Source organism: Uranotaenia lowii, chromosome 3, assembly GCF_029784155.1.
Source record: "Uranotaenia lowii strain MFRU-FL chromosome 3, ASM2978415v1, whole genome shotgun sequence".
In the NCBI taxonomy this organism is placed as follows: Eukaryota; Metazoa; Arthropoda; class Insecta; order Diptera; family Culicidae; genus Uranotaenia; species Uranotaenia lowii.
The window spans coordinates 356052960-356067980 of record NC_073693.1 but is presented as its reverse complement, the minus strand read 5'-3'; positions in this window follow the sequence as shown (position 1 = coordinate 356067980).

The following is a 15021-nucleotide window of genomic DNA, read 5'->3' as shown; positions in this document are numbered from 1 at the left end:
CCATCAACGCGGCATACATTTATGAAGGCAGCAGCGCCATCAGATGCAGTACCATTCCAGAGGACGAAGACGACGACGACGTCTGGGCGACATTTTCCGATACCACAACCTCCCACCGAAATGTATGTATGTGTATGTTAAAGTGAGGACGCTTTGGCGACGCCATTGCCTTTGGCTAGAAGACGACGCATCTCTACTGCAGAATGTCGGGCCGGTTTAATGGCATAGTACTTGAAGATCGGCATCGAGCCTCGATAGATACGCTCGCCTGCAATAAAATGGTGAATCCGGTTAGTAGTGGGAGGAAAGTTTCGTCCCGGGGACAATATACTAGGAGTAAAATATATTCACATCTTGGGGATCTTCCGGTTCGTATACCAAAACCTACTACTAACCAGAGGGAAAAGTTTTTATTTCGCTCAAGCAGCTTTAAGCCGCTTCCAGCCAGCAAAAAGGGTGGAACGATAATGGCCCTCTTCGCTCACAAGAGTGAATGGATGCGTTTCACTGGCTGGATATGAATATAAAAAGTCCTCCTTTCAAGCTAAGTGATAGATAGCTGCTCTCAAAGTTAGAGTCATACCTTAACTACTTACCTACTATTTTCATTGGGCAATTGAGTGTGCTTCCGTTCAGAGTTTCTGAAAGCAATATCCAAATGGACTTTTTTTAGATAATTTTTAACGAACTTTGAAAATAAAAAACTCCAAAAGGAAATATTTCACTGGTGGTTGATGCACCCAAAGAGGAGGTTGCATAATTTCAATACCGATTGGAGCGAGCTATGTGCCGAAAATGCGGTGAAATATGCATTGCGCTAAAGATTAAAGCGAAACAAGAAAAACATTTTATGAGATTTCCATCCTAATTCATCCCAGAAACAAGAAAATAAAATAAAAATGGCAACGGCTAGAATCGAACTCACAACAATTTTTTACCTTCATCTTGCTTATCCGAAAGTTTCACCAGTAGTGTTAATTGTCACAGTCTTTCTGCCTCGCCGATCACAAAAAAACGAATCTCAACGAATATGATTTTTTTGAGTACTGATGCCCGTGATAACAAATCGAATCATCGCCAATAGCGTTCACATCTTATGCCAATGTCGTTGAAATATTGAGAACTCATGATTGGCGGAAGGCTGCATTTTTGGTGTAGTTTTTCAACACTGATTTGTAACTGCATTCAGAAAAACTTGATTCTACAAATGGTATCGATTTTCTTGGGAAAAGATAAAATAAATTTTCCATCAGTTTTATCAATTACAAAATTTTCAAGTTGAAAACAAACTGTTTTAAAGCTGAATTAAAATATAAATAAATTTGGAAATATTAAAAGAAAATGGAATAACAAAACATAAAAAGCCCACCATAAATCATATTTTTTAAATCGATGAAAAACAAACTTACTTAATGATCCCGCGCCGATCCTCCGGTGCATAGGGCCGTGGTAAAAGACCTCCACTGTTGACGATCCGGAGCCAGCGTCTTCACCTGGTCCCAGTCAAGATTCTCGTCGACAGTTCGGATTTCAGCGGCTAGGCTTCGCCGCCACGAATTTCTGGGTCTGCCTCTTCTTCGATGACCTTCTGGATTCCAATCTAGCGCCTCTCTGCAAATCTCGTTTTCATCTCCTCGCAGCGTGTGCCCAATCCATCTCCACTTACGTTCCCGAATCTCGATTTCTAGCGCCTTTTGATGACACCGGCGATGTAGTTCCTCATTCGAGATCCAGTTGCCAGGCCACCAAGCGCGGATGATATTCCGCAGGCAGCGGTTTACAAATACTTGCAGTTTTCGCGTCGTTACCGCATATGTGCACCAAGTTTCGCACCCGTACAGCAATACGGATTTGACGTTTGAGTTGAAGATTCGGATTTTTGTTCGTAGAGAGATCTGGCGGGACCGCCAGATGTTTCGGAGACTCGCAAACGCAAATCGGGCCCTTCTGATCCGTGTTTCGATGTCTTTTCTGGTACCACCATCAGGCGTAATCTGGCTACCAAGATACTGGAAGCACTCCACTTTCTCAACTTGTTGCCCAGCTACCATGAAACTGGAGGGATTTGCTGTGTTGATCTCCATCGACTTGGTCTTTCCGACATTGACTTTGAGACCTGCTGCCTTGGAACTTTCGGTGAGATCGTCGAGTTTGCTCTGCATATCTGGTTGTGTTTGGGCGAGCAAAACAATATCGTCAGCCAGGTCAAGGTCGTTCAGTTGCTCCATTGTTGAAGGATTCCACGGCAATCCTCGGTTCGGTGCACAGTCAATCGATCCAATCAGAATCTCATCCATTACGATTAGAAAAAGTAGCGGTGATAGAATACATCCTTGTCTCACTCCAGTAGTTACCGGGATTGGTTCGGACAAGACACCGTCGTGCAAGACCTTGCACGAAAATGCCTCATACTGTGCTTCGATGAGATGGACTAGTTTCTCTGGGACCCCTCGTCGCCTTAGAGCCGCCCAGATGTTTTCATGGTTAAGTCTGTCAAATGCTTTTTCGAAATCAACGAACACCAGCAGAAGAGAGTCCTGGAATTCGTTGATTTGTTCCAGTATTATTCGTAGCGTTGTGATGTGGTCCACACATGATCGTCGAGATCGGAATCCAGCTTGTTGCCGTCGGAGTGTAGCGTCTATTTTCTCCTGGATCCTGTTCAGAATCACTTTGCAGAGTACTTTGAGGGTTGTACAGATCAACGTTATGCCTCGCCAGTTACCGCACTCTGTCAGGTCTCCTTTCTTCGGGACCTTTACGAGGATACCCTGCATCCAGTCGGCCGGGAATGTTGCAGTATCCCAGATGTCAGCGAAAAGACGGTGCAACATTTGTGCTGATAGGGCAGGGTCGGCTTTCAGCATTTCAGCAGGGATGCAATCGATCCCAGGTGCTTTGTTGGATTTCATGTTTTTGATTGCCGCTTCTATTTCAGCCAGCGAAGGCGCTTCCGAGTTGACGCCATTTATGCGACTTACTGTTGGCGCTTCGAGCTGCAGATTCTGTAGGCCATCGCTATTCGTGACTCGGAAGAGTTGTTCGAAGTGCTCAATCCATCGTTTGAGCTGATCTGTTCGATCGGTCAATAACTGACCTGCTCGGTCTTTTAGCGGCATTCTTGCATTAGTCCTTGCACCACTGAGGCGGCGAGAAATGTCATAAAGTAATCGGATATCTCCATTGGCGGCGGCTCTTTCTCCCTCTTCGGCTAGGGAGTTTGTCCAGGCTCTCTTGTCTCGTCTACAAGCTCGTTTAACTGCCTTTTCCAGCTCCGCATATCGTAAGCGGGCGGCTGCTTTGGCTGACCCGGTACATGCCTGCTCAATTCCGACTTTCGCCTTTCTCCGATCATCGACCATCCTCCAAGTTTCATCCGACATCCACTCACTCCTTCTTCCACAAACTTTACCGAGAGTACCATGGCTCGTCGTGATAAAGGCATTCTTGATTCCACACCACTGTTCTTCGACTGTTCCGTCTGTCGGCAGCTCCGAGGCTCGGGATTCTAGCTGTTCAACGTATGCCCTTTTCACCTCTGGATTCTCCAACCGGCGGACGTCGTATCGACACCCGACTTTCTCCTCGCGCCGTTGGACACGTGCAACTCTCAGTCGTATCTCGCCAAGGACGAGGTGATGGTCAGATGCAATGTCTGCGCTTCGTTTGTTGCGGACATCAAGAAGGCTCCTTCTCCATTTTCGACTGATGCAGATGTGGTCAATTTGATTTTCTGTTCGGCTATCTCGGGATACCCAAGTGACCTTATGTGCTGGTCGATGGGGGAAGAGCGATCCACCGATCACCATATTGTTGTTGCCACAAAATTCTACAAACAGCTCTCCGTTTTCGCTCATCTGTCCTAGGCCATGGCGCCCCATGATGCGCTCAAGGTCCCGATTGTCGGAGCCAATCTTTGCGTTGAAGTCGCCATTGTAAGGTTTCTAACCCGTGTTCTAAATGTGGCTACGATTATTCTTTCGTTTATCGGTTCCCATCTAATGAGGGCCGCGTAGGCCTGCGGGCTTAACAGGAAACCAACTCCTCGTTCCCGAGTAGCATTTTCTCCTCGTATGCCAGAGTAAAGCAGGACTTGCCCGGATTGTGTCTTGTGTTCTCCAGTATTAGGCCAACGGACTTCGCTCAGTCCCAGAATTTCAAGCTTGAGGCGGCTAGCCTCTCTAGCAAGTTGTTCCAGTTTGCCTTGTTGGGCAAGGGTTAAAACATTCCAAGTTCCAATTCGTGTCCGTGTTTTCATGCTAAAAGTCGTCGCCAAAGTTCCAGGTCGGTCATTTCTTTCGGATTCCGTAACAATTTCAAATCGGGAGCAGTAGGTTGTTAGCCTAAAGTCCCTATCCCGCGATGGGGCTGCCATCTTGGACTTAGCTGGCGTTTCATAAATTCAGCCGCTTGCTACAAGACAGACGCTGTTTGAGCCGCCCCTGACCTGGAGAACAGACGCTCGGTTGTTGTTGCACGCCGCCCCTGACCTGGGGAACAGACGCGAAAAACAAAGGCTTATGAAAAAATATATTTAAAAATAGGCAGGAATGCAGTTCGGATTATCCAGTCAATGTTTCATCAAGTAATATTTATGTGTACGGTTCCTTCAAAAAGTATTTCATATAAGAGTTCGAAGTTGCAGAAAAGAAAATTTAAATTTAAAAAAAAACTAGCTGCAGGGGTGATCGAGTTCAATTTGTTTTAAAAATATTTAGATAACAATACGTTTAAAAATTCATATATGTATGTATCTACAAACATATAGAAAAAGAAATATTCAAAAAGTTTTGATTGAAGTATTTGTTATTTTTTTCATATTAATTTTTTATTGTGATTTTTTGTTGTTTTCATAATTTCAAGTCTTGTACATATGTACCTACTTGTTTTTTTAATTTCTTCAAATTGTTATCATGTTTGTAGTTTTTTAGTCTCTATTCTATGCAATTTTTAATATTTTTTTTTATTGTAATAAAATGTTATCAAGATTAAAAAACGTCTGGTCGAAACGTAAAAATATAAAAAAAAAATTAAAAAAAAACATTTGTAAACATAAAAAAAACATTTGTAAAAATTCTATTTCAAAAAAAGGAAAACGGAAATAAAAATTAAAAAATAAATAAAAACAAATTACAAAAAAATAAAAATTACAAAAAAATAAAAATTACAAAAAAATAAAAATTACAAAAAAATAAAAATTACAAAAAAATAAAAATAAAAATGAAAAGTAACAATAAAATAAAAAAAAGCAATAAAATTAAAAAAAGCAATAAAATAAAAAAAAAACAATAAAATAAAAAAAAACAATAAAATAAAAAAAAACAATAAAAAAAAAACAGTAAAAATTCCAAAGCTAACAATAAAAACAAATACAATAAAAACAAAAAAAAAACAATAAAAATAAAAAAAAACCATAAAAATAAAAAAAAACCATAAAAATAAAAAAAAACCATAAAAATAAAAAAAAACAATAAAAATAAAAAAAAACAATAAAAATAAAAAAAACAATAAAAATAAAAAAAAACAATAAAAATAAAAAAAAAAACAATAAAAAAAATAAAAATAAAAAAAAAACAATAAAAATAAAAAAAAACAATAAAAATAAAAAAAAAAACAATAAAAAAAAACAATAAAAAAAAAACAATAAAAAAAAAATTAAAAACATAAAAATAAAAAAAAATTGAACAGAAGAAAAAAAATAAAAAAAGTTAAAATAAACAGAAAAAAGTATGAAAAAAAAATATAAAAAGAAATTTAAAATTAAAATGAAATATAAAATTAGATTTTTTTGGATTTTTTGTTTATCGCCGCGGTAAATTGTGAATTGATTAATTGACTTTTTTCGGCGAGTTTTCGAATGATTAAAACTTTTTTACCAGTTGTCCATACGTTTCGAGCTACTATGGCATTCGCTCCTCTTCAGTGGACACTAAAATTATATTTTAAACGATAAATTTTAACTTAACTAACAATTTTAAAAATCTTTCAATTTACTGGCCTCCGTCTATTCTTATTTGTTTTCGGTCAGTTTGTTTTGTGTTGCAAAATATAAAATTGAAAAGAAATTTAAATTTGAAAAGAAATTTAAAATTGAAAAAAACATTTAAAATTTAAAAAAATAATAGAAAATAATAAAACAAAATTGAAAATAATAAAAAAATTATAAAAAAATATTAAAAAATATAAATAAATATAAAAAAATACAAAAAAAGTAAACAAAAAAAAAAGAAAAAAAAATAAAAAAAAAATAAACAAAATAAGAAAAAATAAATAAAATGAAAAAAAAAATAAAAAAATTAAAATAAAAAAAAAATAAAAAAATTAAAAATTAAAGAAAATAAAAAAAAAATAAAAAAATTTCAAATCTTCAATCTTAATTCAATTTTTAAAATGAAAAAAAAAATTAAACAAATTAGAAAATAATCAAAAAAAAAATGACAACAAATGAAATAATAAAAGGAAATAAAATAATAAAAAATAAAAAAGAAAATAAAAAAAATAATTAAAAAACAATAAAAGAAATATAAAAAAAATTATATAGTAAAAAAAATTAAAAAAATAAAAAAATATGAAAAGAATTGAATCAAATACTCTGTTGTGTTTGTGAGCCTACTTATCAATCGAAAACGTTCACTGAAGAAGGTAGCAAGTTGCAATCGAAATACTGGTGAATGAACTTTTCATTTACCGTGGTTGAATTAAAAGGAATCTTTCAATTGCTTTGATTCAGTTGAATAAAATATCAAAAAAAGAAAAGAAAAAAAAATATTTAAAAGAATGAAGAAAAATAAATTAAAAATAAAAAAAATAAAAAAAATAAAAAAAATGAAGAAAAATGAAAAAAAATTGAAAAAATAAATAAATGAAAAAAAATGTCACAAAAAGAAAAGAAATAATTAGAAATGTAAAAACAAAATAAAAAATTGGAAAAAATTATAAAGAAAACATTTGAAAAGAATTTAAAAAAATAAAAGAAATGAAAAAAATTATAAGAAATGCAAAAAAAAAGAATTAATGAAAAAAACATTTATAAAACTTAAATAATATAAAAATTAATAAATAAAAATATAAAAAAATTATAAAAAATTAAAAAATTAAGAAAATGAAAAAAAAAGATAAAAAACATGAAAGAAAAAAAAGATAAAAATAGGTGAAAAAAATTGAAACATGAAAACATTAAAAAGAAAAAAAAATACAAATGAAAAAAAATTTGAAAAATGAAAAAAAATTGCATAGATTATTTAAAAAAAGAAAAAAAAATTAAAGAAAATGAAAAATGAAAAAAATAATTTCAATGTAAAATAAAACAAAAGTAGTAATGTTAAAAATAGAAAAAAATAAATTTAATACATGTTTAGAAAAAAAAGATTTCAAATAAAATAAATATTTAAAAAAATATTAAAAAATGTGTATTTTATAAACAAATCATTATGAAAATAATCAAAATTGCAAAATTATATTAAAAATAATGCAATAAACCGCATAGAATAATTAAAAATGCAAATTCTAAGAAAATATTAAAAAATTAAATAAACAAAAATTTTGGTTTATCAAAAAATCTTTAAAAAAACCAAAAAAAAACTATTTTTTAAATCGAAAAACAAAAAAAAAATCAAAAATTAAAAAAAAATAATAAATATAAATTATAAGAAAAATAAAAGGAATTACAAAACATATACATCAAGATAAGCATTAAAAAATATTTATGTTCAAAAAGTTTCAATTAAAAATTAACTGAGCAATGAACAACAAAACAAATACTATAAAATTATACCTACTAAGGAACACCGGGGTAAGTGCAAACGTTCAACTTTTTTCTGTTACAAAAAAAAATTAAAAAAATATTCCCCACAACACAAGTATTAGAATGATCAGAAGCGGTATCCAAAGTTTGGTATCCGAAACGGATATTAAAAATTTGGTAATGCCTTGGTAAATCAGGTATTTTGTTTAAAACAGCTGTCAGCGTCAATGGAGTCCCAAAAAGTAATTAAAACTGCAGGAAAACAGCAAGTATATAATTAAAAGTTGATATATCATGTTTTTAATTCATTTCAAGAGCGATACACTGACGCATGTGTGAATTACTTCGGAAAAAGTACTGCGTAAAAGTAAACTTAAAATTTTCTTCACAAAAGTACCGTTGCTTTGCACCAACATTTTTAAATTTTTCACTTTCAACGGGACTTTGTTGAGAACTATTTCAGTGATGCAACGAACGATAATTGATAATTTTTGAAGATATACATATTTTTATAGCACATGTGAAAGTTTAACTATGGCGAGATCCGTTTGCACTTGCCCCGGTGTACCTTAACCCTCATCCGCATTAGATTTCATTACCCTAATCAGCACTAGGAGTGTCAATTTGACACTCCAAGCTAAAATCGTCATAACTCTTTTCATATCTAACCGATTACAAAATAACTTATATCACTAGAAACCTTGTAATGTCAGTAAAATATGTTTGGAACATTATACATAGCTAAAGCTTCTAGTTTTCTCGTTATTTAGCATGAAAGAAAAAAAATCCGAAAAAACATGCCTCAGGAAAACTGCTGTAGTTCATATATTACACGTCCAAAAAAATATTTGCCTTATGCATATGAAAGCTGAAGTTAATGTCTACATCACGGAACAAAGAAATATTTTTTAATTTTTTTTTTGATGAAATGGTCACAAAAAATTCAAAAAAGTGGTCTGAAAAACCTACTTTTCATTCGATTGCTTGTAAATACTGTTTGAGCGATGGTAGAGTTTTTTAAAAAATATGACTACAAACTTTACTAAAATTCTAACATTTTGCTGTCTTTAGATTTTCGATGCAACAAAAAATGAATTTACTGGAATTTTTCAAAGTTGACTACTTTGTGCGATTTTTTAACTAATTGAAATTTCATCTGTTTTTGTGGTCCACCGTCAGGTTGTACCCGGATTTTCAGTGCTTACTCGCCGTTTGGAGCAATCAAAACTATATCTATTGAAAAGGGAATTTAATCTACATTCTAGTGAGGTGCAAAAAATCAAGCTGTGAGATTTCACAAAATTATGAAAATTATAAACATAAAATCATTCCTGAATTTCTAGAACCACAAGCAGCGCGTCCAGCAAAACGTGTTTGTTTGCTCTCCGAGTAGGTACGGTGGGTGGTGATTCGGGCAGAGAGCGAAGCCGACAGACGAAATAATGATGCGGGTCGTACGTTTCTCGGTTGGAAATTTTCTATTGACAGTAGTTCTCGTTTGCTAGTCTCGACACGCATCATTATTTCGTCTGTCGGCTTCGCTCTCTGCCCGAATCACCACCCACCGTACCTACTCGGAGAGCAAACAAACAGGTTTTGCTGGACGCGCTGCTTGTGGTTCTAGAAATTCAGGAATGATTTTATGTTTATAATTTTCATATTTTTGTGAAATCTCACAGCGTAAATTGTTGCACCTCACTAGAATGTAGATTAAATTCCCTTTTCAATGGATATAGTTTTGATTGCTTCAAACGGCGAGAAAGCACTGAAAATCCGGGTACAACCTGACGGTGGACCACAAAAACAGATAAAATTCAAATTGGTGAAAAAATCGCGCAAAGTAGTCAACTTTGAAAAAATCCAGTAAATTCAATTTTTGTTGCATCGAAAATCTAAAGACAGCAAAATGTTAGAATTTTAGTAAAGTTTGTAGTCATATTTTTTAAAACACTCTACCATCGCTCAAACAGTATTTACTAGCAATCGAATGAAAAGTAGAGTTTTCAGACCACTTTTTTGAACATTTTGTGACCATTTCATCAAAAAAAATTTAAAAAAATATTTCTTTGTTTCATGATGTAGACATTAACTTCAGCTTTCATATGCATAAGGCAAATATTTTTTTGGACGCGTAATATATGAACTACAGCAGTTTTCCTGAGGCATGTTTATCGTATTTTTTTTTCTTTCATGCTAAATAACGAGAAAACTAGAAGCTTTAGCTATGTATAATGTTCTAAACATATTTTACTGACATTACAAGGTTTCTTTTGATATAAATTTTATATGAAGTTCATAATCATTCAAACGACTTAAATGGATTTTACTTTTGGAGTGTCAAAATGACACTCTAAGTCGGAAAAGGGAGTTTTTTTGTCCAGGCTTCCAGGGTTCGTCCATAAATAAAGTAAAGATGCAAAATTGAAGAACTTTTGAATTCATTTAGGGTCCCCGAAGAAATTTTTGTTTTTTGAAGCTTCTGAAAAAAGTTACAAGCATTCAAACTTGAAATAGTGTCAAAATGACACTCTAATGCGGATGAGTGTTAAATATATTTTTTTACGTAAATAAAAGAATTTGAAAAAAGAATAATGATTTCAGTTATTTTGACGTGTGTGAAAAGAAAGAAAAACTCCAATGGACACTTTTTTCGAGCAGATCAGAACATGAAAGGCCCGCTCATCAAATTCAGCTGACGATAAAGAATTTTGTGAAGACCGTGAGTCATGAACCATGTAGGTGGTAAAGCGAGATAATCTGGTAGGTAATAGTTCTAATATCGCCCTTGGAAGACAGTTCTAACTTAGCTCTTGGAAGCCAAATTTTCTGTTCCTTTGAAGTTTGGGTATTAGTGTTTTGAATGATCATAAAATTCTCCAAGCATACTAAATGAAAAAATTATACGCATTGACAATTTTTTATTTTATCGCCGGATTTATGTACTGGAAACGAATCAAATGGCAGCAAAGTTTTCGGGCTAAAATATTTCAATTCTGTGTAAAATGTTGCAATAAAAATCCTTCAAAAAGCGAGTGTAGATGATCTCGAAACTCCATTGACCTGTCTGGAACAAGCATCTCTCGAGACAAGTTTTTCTGCCAGTTAAAAAAAACTAGAAGGATCGCATCACACAAAAATGCAAACAATGTTGGACCTGCATAGAATTACTGTTTCCCCTCTCCTGGTTTTTCGTTTCGAACAATTACAACAATCGTCCCAGTTGCGAAAATTTCTCTGCATCTGACAATTTAAAAGTAAGGAAAAACGTAACATTATTCAGTTAGAAAATTGAACGAAACAACTCGCCCACGGTTCCTCGGGGGAAAAGCAAAAGACGATGCAGTTTGCGGACATTTATTCTACTAACGCCATCTTTCGCGCAATGCTTCTTCTCAAACATATTTGTCATCTTCGTCTACGGTTTATCATTTTTCTTGGCCGCCAGTAGCAGCTCCAGCAGCCATTCGTCTAGGATACCACCCACTTACTCACCCACCCACGCAGTCACTGTGGTGGAATTTATGTGATTTTAGCCCTCCCTACACGAGGACGACGACGACGACGCCGATGACTAAATACTTGGAACCTAAGCAGCAAGATTGTCTGCCTTATGCTGATGTTTCTATTAAACTTGACAGCGGCAGAATAAAGAAAATCGTTACATTAGCATTACTCGCGGATTAAAGCAGCTTAACATGGCTCTGAAGAGAGTGTTTGAACAATGTTGCACGATATATTTAGGTTTCTTAGAAACTGAAATAATTAAAAAAAAACTCTCAAAGGAAGATTCAAACGAGTTTTAAGTTTTCCGTCTTCAAACAAAGATCCTCTGCGTTAAATTCTTATTTTTGCAATTATGTTTGCCATTGGAAGCTTCCTCCGGGAAACGACAATCGCTCCAGGATTTGGACTCGGTACCCAGTCTACCAGCCGGAAAGCGGAAAGTAATCCGATTTCGCAACAAAAAATAAATCTAATGATAATGTTTGCAGATGTCGTTTAGCAAACTTCAATCTTTGCAATCTAGAGATTGTGCCACGCTGCTGCTAACAATCTGTTGCCCTGAGCTACGCGCCAAAGCAAAGTAAAGTATAAAGCAAATCAAATGTAGCTTTTGTTGTTGCTGGACCCGAGAAACGCAATAATACATTGTGTTTGTGTTTGTGTACAGACAGAGAGAGATACAAAATAAGGGACAAACCGATTAAAACTAAACGAAAAAATAGCAGAAAACCCTTACTACTTACATCAAAAAGTCCCTTCTACTTCGTCCAGGATCTGAATCTTACGAAACAATGGACACATAAGTCTTCGAAAAGGGACGATGGTTGCATCAGAGATTTTTTCTTCTCGAATCCCTACAGAAGGGCGAGCTTTTTCCCTGGTTTTCCCTCTGGAGCGGAAGTTCAACAGGCGGAAAATGCAGGCGAACAACATCAACAGCTACGAAAAAAAAAAAGCGAAAGAAACTTCATCCCATCAGATGGCAAAATGTAAATAACAGCAAACTTGTGTCTGAAAGCTGTTCATCCCCATGGTTACGCTTTATCGCGTTGGACTTACAAATTGTTGGAAGTTTCTTACGGCGAGATTTACGCTGCTGAAGATGGTGACAAACTACTTGCACCATCTACCTACCATACTAATGGAAAAATGGGAAATAATTTACACAGAGGAAAACGGTAAAATTTTATTAAATTGAGACCAAATTTAGACAAAATTTGAGACTCAAGTAAAAAAAAATTGAAACATTACCAAACAAAATTTAGACAAAGCTGAGACAAAGTTAAGACGAATTGAAGCAAATCTTAAACTAAATTGAGACGAATTTGAGAAAAAACGGAACCAAATCTAGCGAAAATTATGGAAAAATTGAGACACATTTGAGGCGAAGTCAAGACAAAACAGAGACAAATTGAGCCAAATTAGGACAAAATTGAATAAAAATCGGTACGAAATTCAGATAAAAATAAGACAAACTTGAGAAAAAACTTAATCGGAATGAAGACGCAATTAAAACCAAATGAGATAAAATTCAGACATCATTGAGATAAAATTCAGTCAAGAATGAGAAAAAATGGGAAAAATTTGAAATGACAAAAATGACAAAAATGACAAAAATGACAAAAATGACAAAAATGTCAAAAAAGACAAAAATGACAAAAATGACAAAAATGACAAAAGTGACAAAAATGACAAAAATGACAAAAATGACAAAAATGACAAAAATGACAAAAATGACAAAAATGACAAAAATGACAAAAATGAAAAAAATGACAAAAATGACAAAAATGACAAAAATGACAAAAATGACAAAAATTTCAAAAATGACAAAAATGACAAAAATGACAAAAATGACAAAAATGACAAAAATGACAAAAATGACAAAAATGACAAAAATGACAAAAATGACAAAAATGACAAAAATGACAAAAATGACAAAAATGACAAAAATGACAAAAATGACAAAAATGACAAAAATGACAAAAATGACAAAAATGACAAAAATGACAAAAATGACAAAAATGACAAAAAGGACAAAAATGACAAAAATGACAAAAATGACAAAAATGACAAAAATGACAAAAATGACAAAAATGACAAAAATGACAAAAATGACAAAAATGACAAAAATGACAAAAATGACAAAAATGACAAAAATGACAAAAGTGGCAAAAATGACAAAAATGACAAAATTGATAAGAATAATAGGAATTCCAGTTGATATTTTTCGTAGACTGTCTCAAGAAAACCCTCGGATTTTTTTTGAATTTTAATCTTAATTCATATTATTCAATAAATTTAATTGCGTAACTTCAACTAACGCTCAACCAGAATTATTTTATTTATCATCCGTAAGAGCTTATTGAATAATTAAAAAAAATCAGGTCATTTTTTTTCATTATTTTCCGAATTCATATTCCTTGCTAAATTCTTGAGTTAAAAAATTACTTAATTCCCAAGAACGCCCTACTGTGAGACTTAAACTTGTTCCCATTTTCAACGGAATTTTCTCAATCGATTTTTCAACTTTTATTGCCTTCGCTCTTAAGATGCCGCTGCATAATGGATTCTAAGCACGAGAAACGGACTTTTCATCCGAAAATATTGTATCTACTATCCACTTCACTCCAAGAAGTTTGAGGCAACCGAAAAGAAGGAAGTATCCAAGTTTATTAACTGATGGATATCGGATTAATATTTCAGTAAGGGGAAAAGAGGCGGGCTAGAGTTAAACTCTTCCGGCACAAATAGCTTCTTGGAAACATCTTTATTTTAAAGAATTTACTCTTGCTCCCCCACGACGAACAGAATTTGGGGGTTCGGTAACAGCCTCGAGAATAAAAAGCGAATATCGCCATTGGAGATAAACGATATGGAAATTTGTGTGCGTGGGTACTGCTGTTTGTTCAGGACCAGAGGACGATTTTTGCGTTTCCGGGGAGGTTTTTCTTTTCTATCTAACTCGTTTGACATTTTTTCCCTAGAAAAGTGATGTTTATGGAGGTTTCCTAAAAGGAGATTTTTCGCCTTTTCCGACCGCAGACCCTGGAAGGATAGAAATATCAATTTTCTGGTGACCGAAATTTGGTTACATATAACTGGTTGTTTTTCTCGATATTTTTATTGAAACTGTTACTCTGAACTGAAGGATGGATTCTGTGGGTAGATGATAAACATTGATTTGGGAAGCGCGTTTGGGCTTCGACCTTTCAAAAAATAAACTTTGAAAATTGATCGAGGGACTTTGACTTCACACCTTAAACATATTTAGAAAGGTCTTATGGAATTTAATAGATGCATTGCGAAAGTAATTGAAAAATACATGTGTACACCCTTAGAAAAATTACAAACAAATAAACTTCTTTCTGGTTTTATTAATAAATTTTCTTCTTCTTTTTTTTTCAGGTAAGTCCTCCTACTGAGAATGATAAAAATTTCGAGATGTTTGGGAGGTAATCCTTATAAACTTTTTCATAAGTTAATTGAAAAACACTATAAAGAATCTGGGTGTTTAAAAACAACTATTCTACAAAAATAAACCCTCCTCAATCGGCTCAATTCGGTTGCAATCGACCGTTAATGCCGATTTATTGCCACGGAAGTTCGTCCTTAAAACGGCCACACAATTGCCCAAGCCACAATTCATCCCCAATCAGGAGCAGCACCTCTTTTCGAATTGTAATTCCATCAAATCAGATGTCATAAAATCGAACCTAAATCCTTTGCCTGGTTTAGGGTGTTTGTCAATTTGACCAGAGAGGTACCGGAAGTAG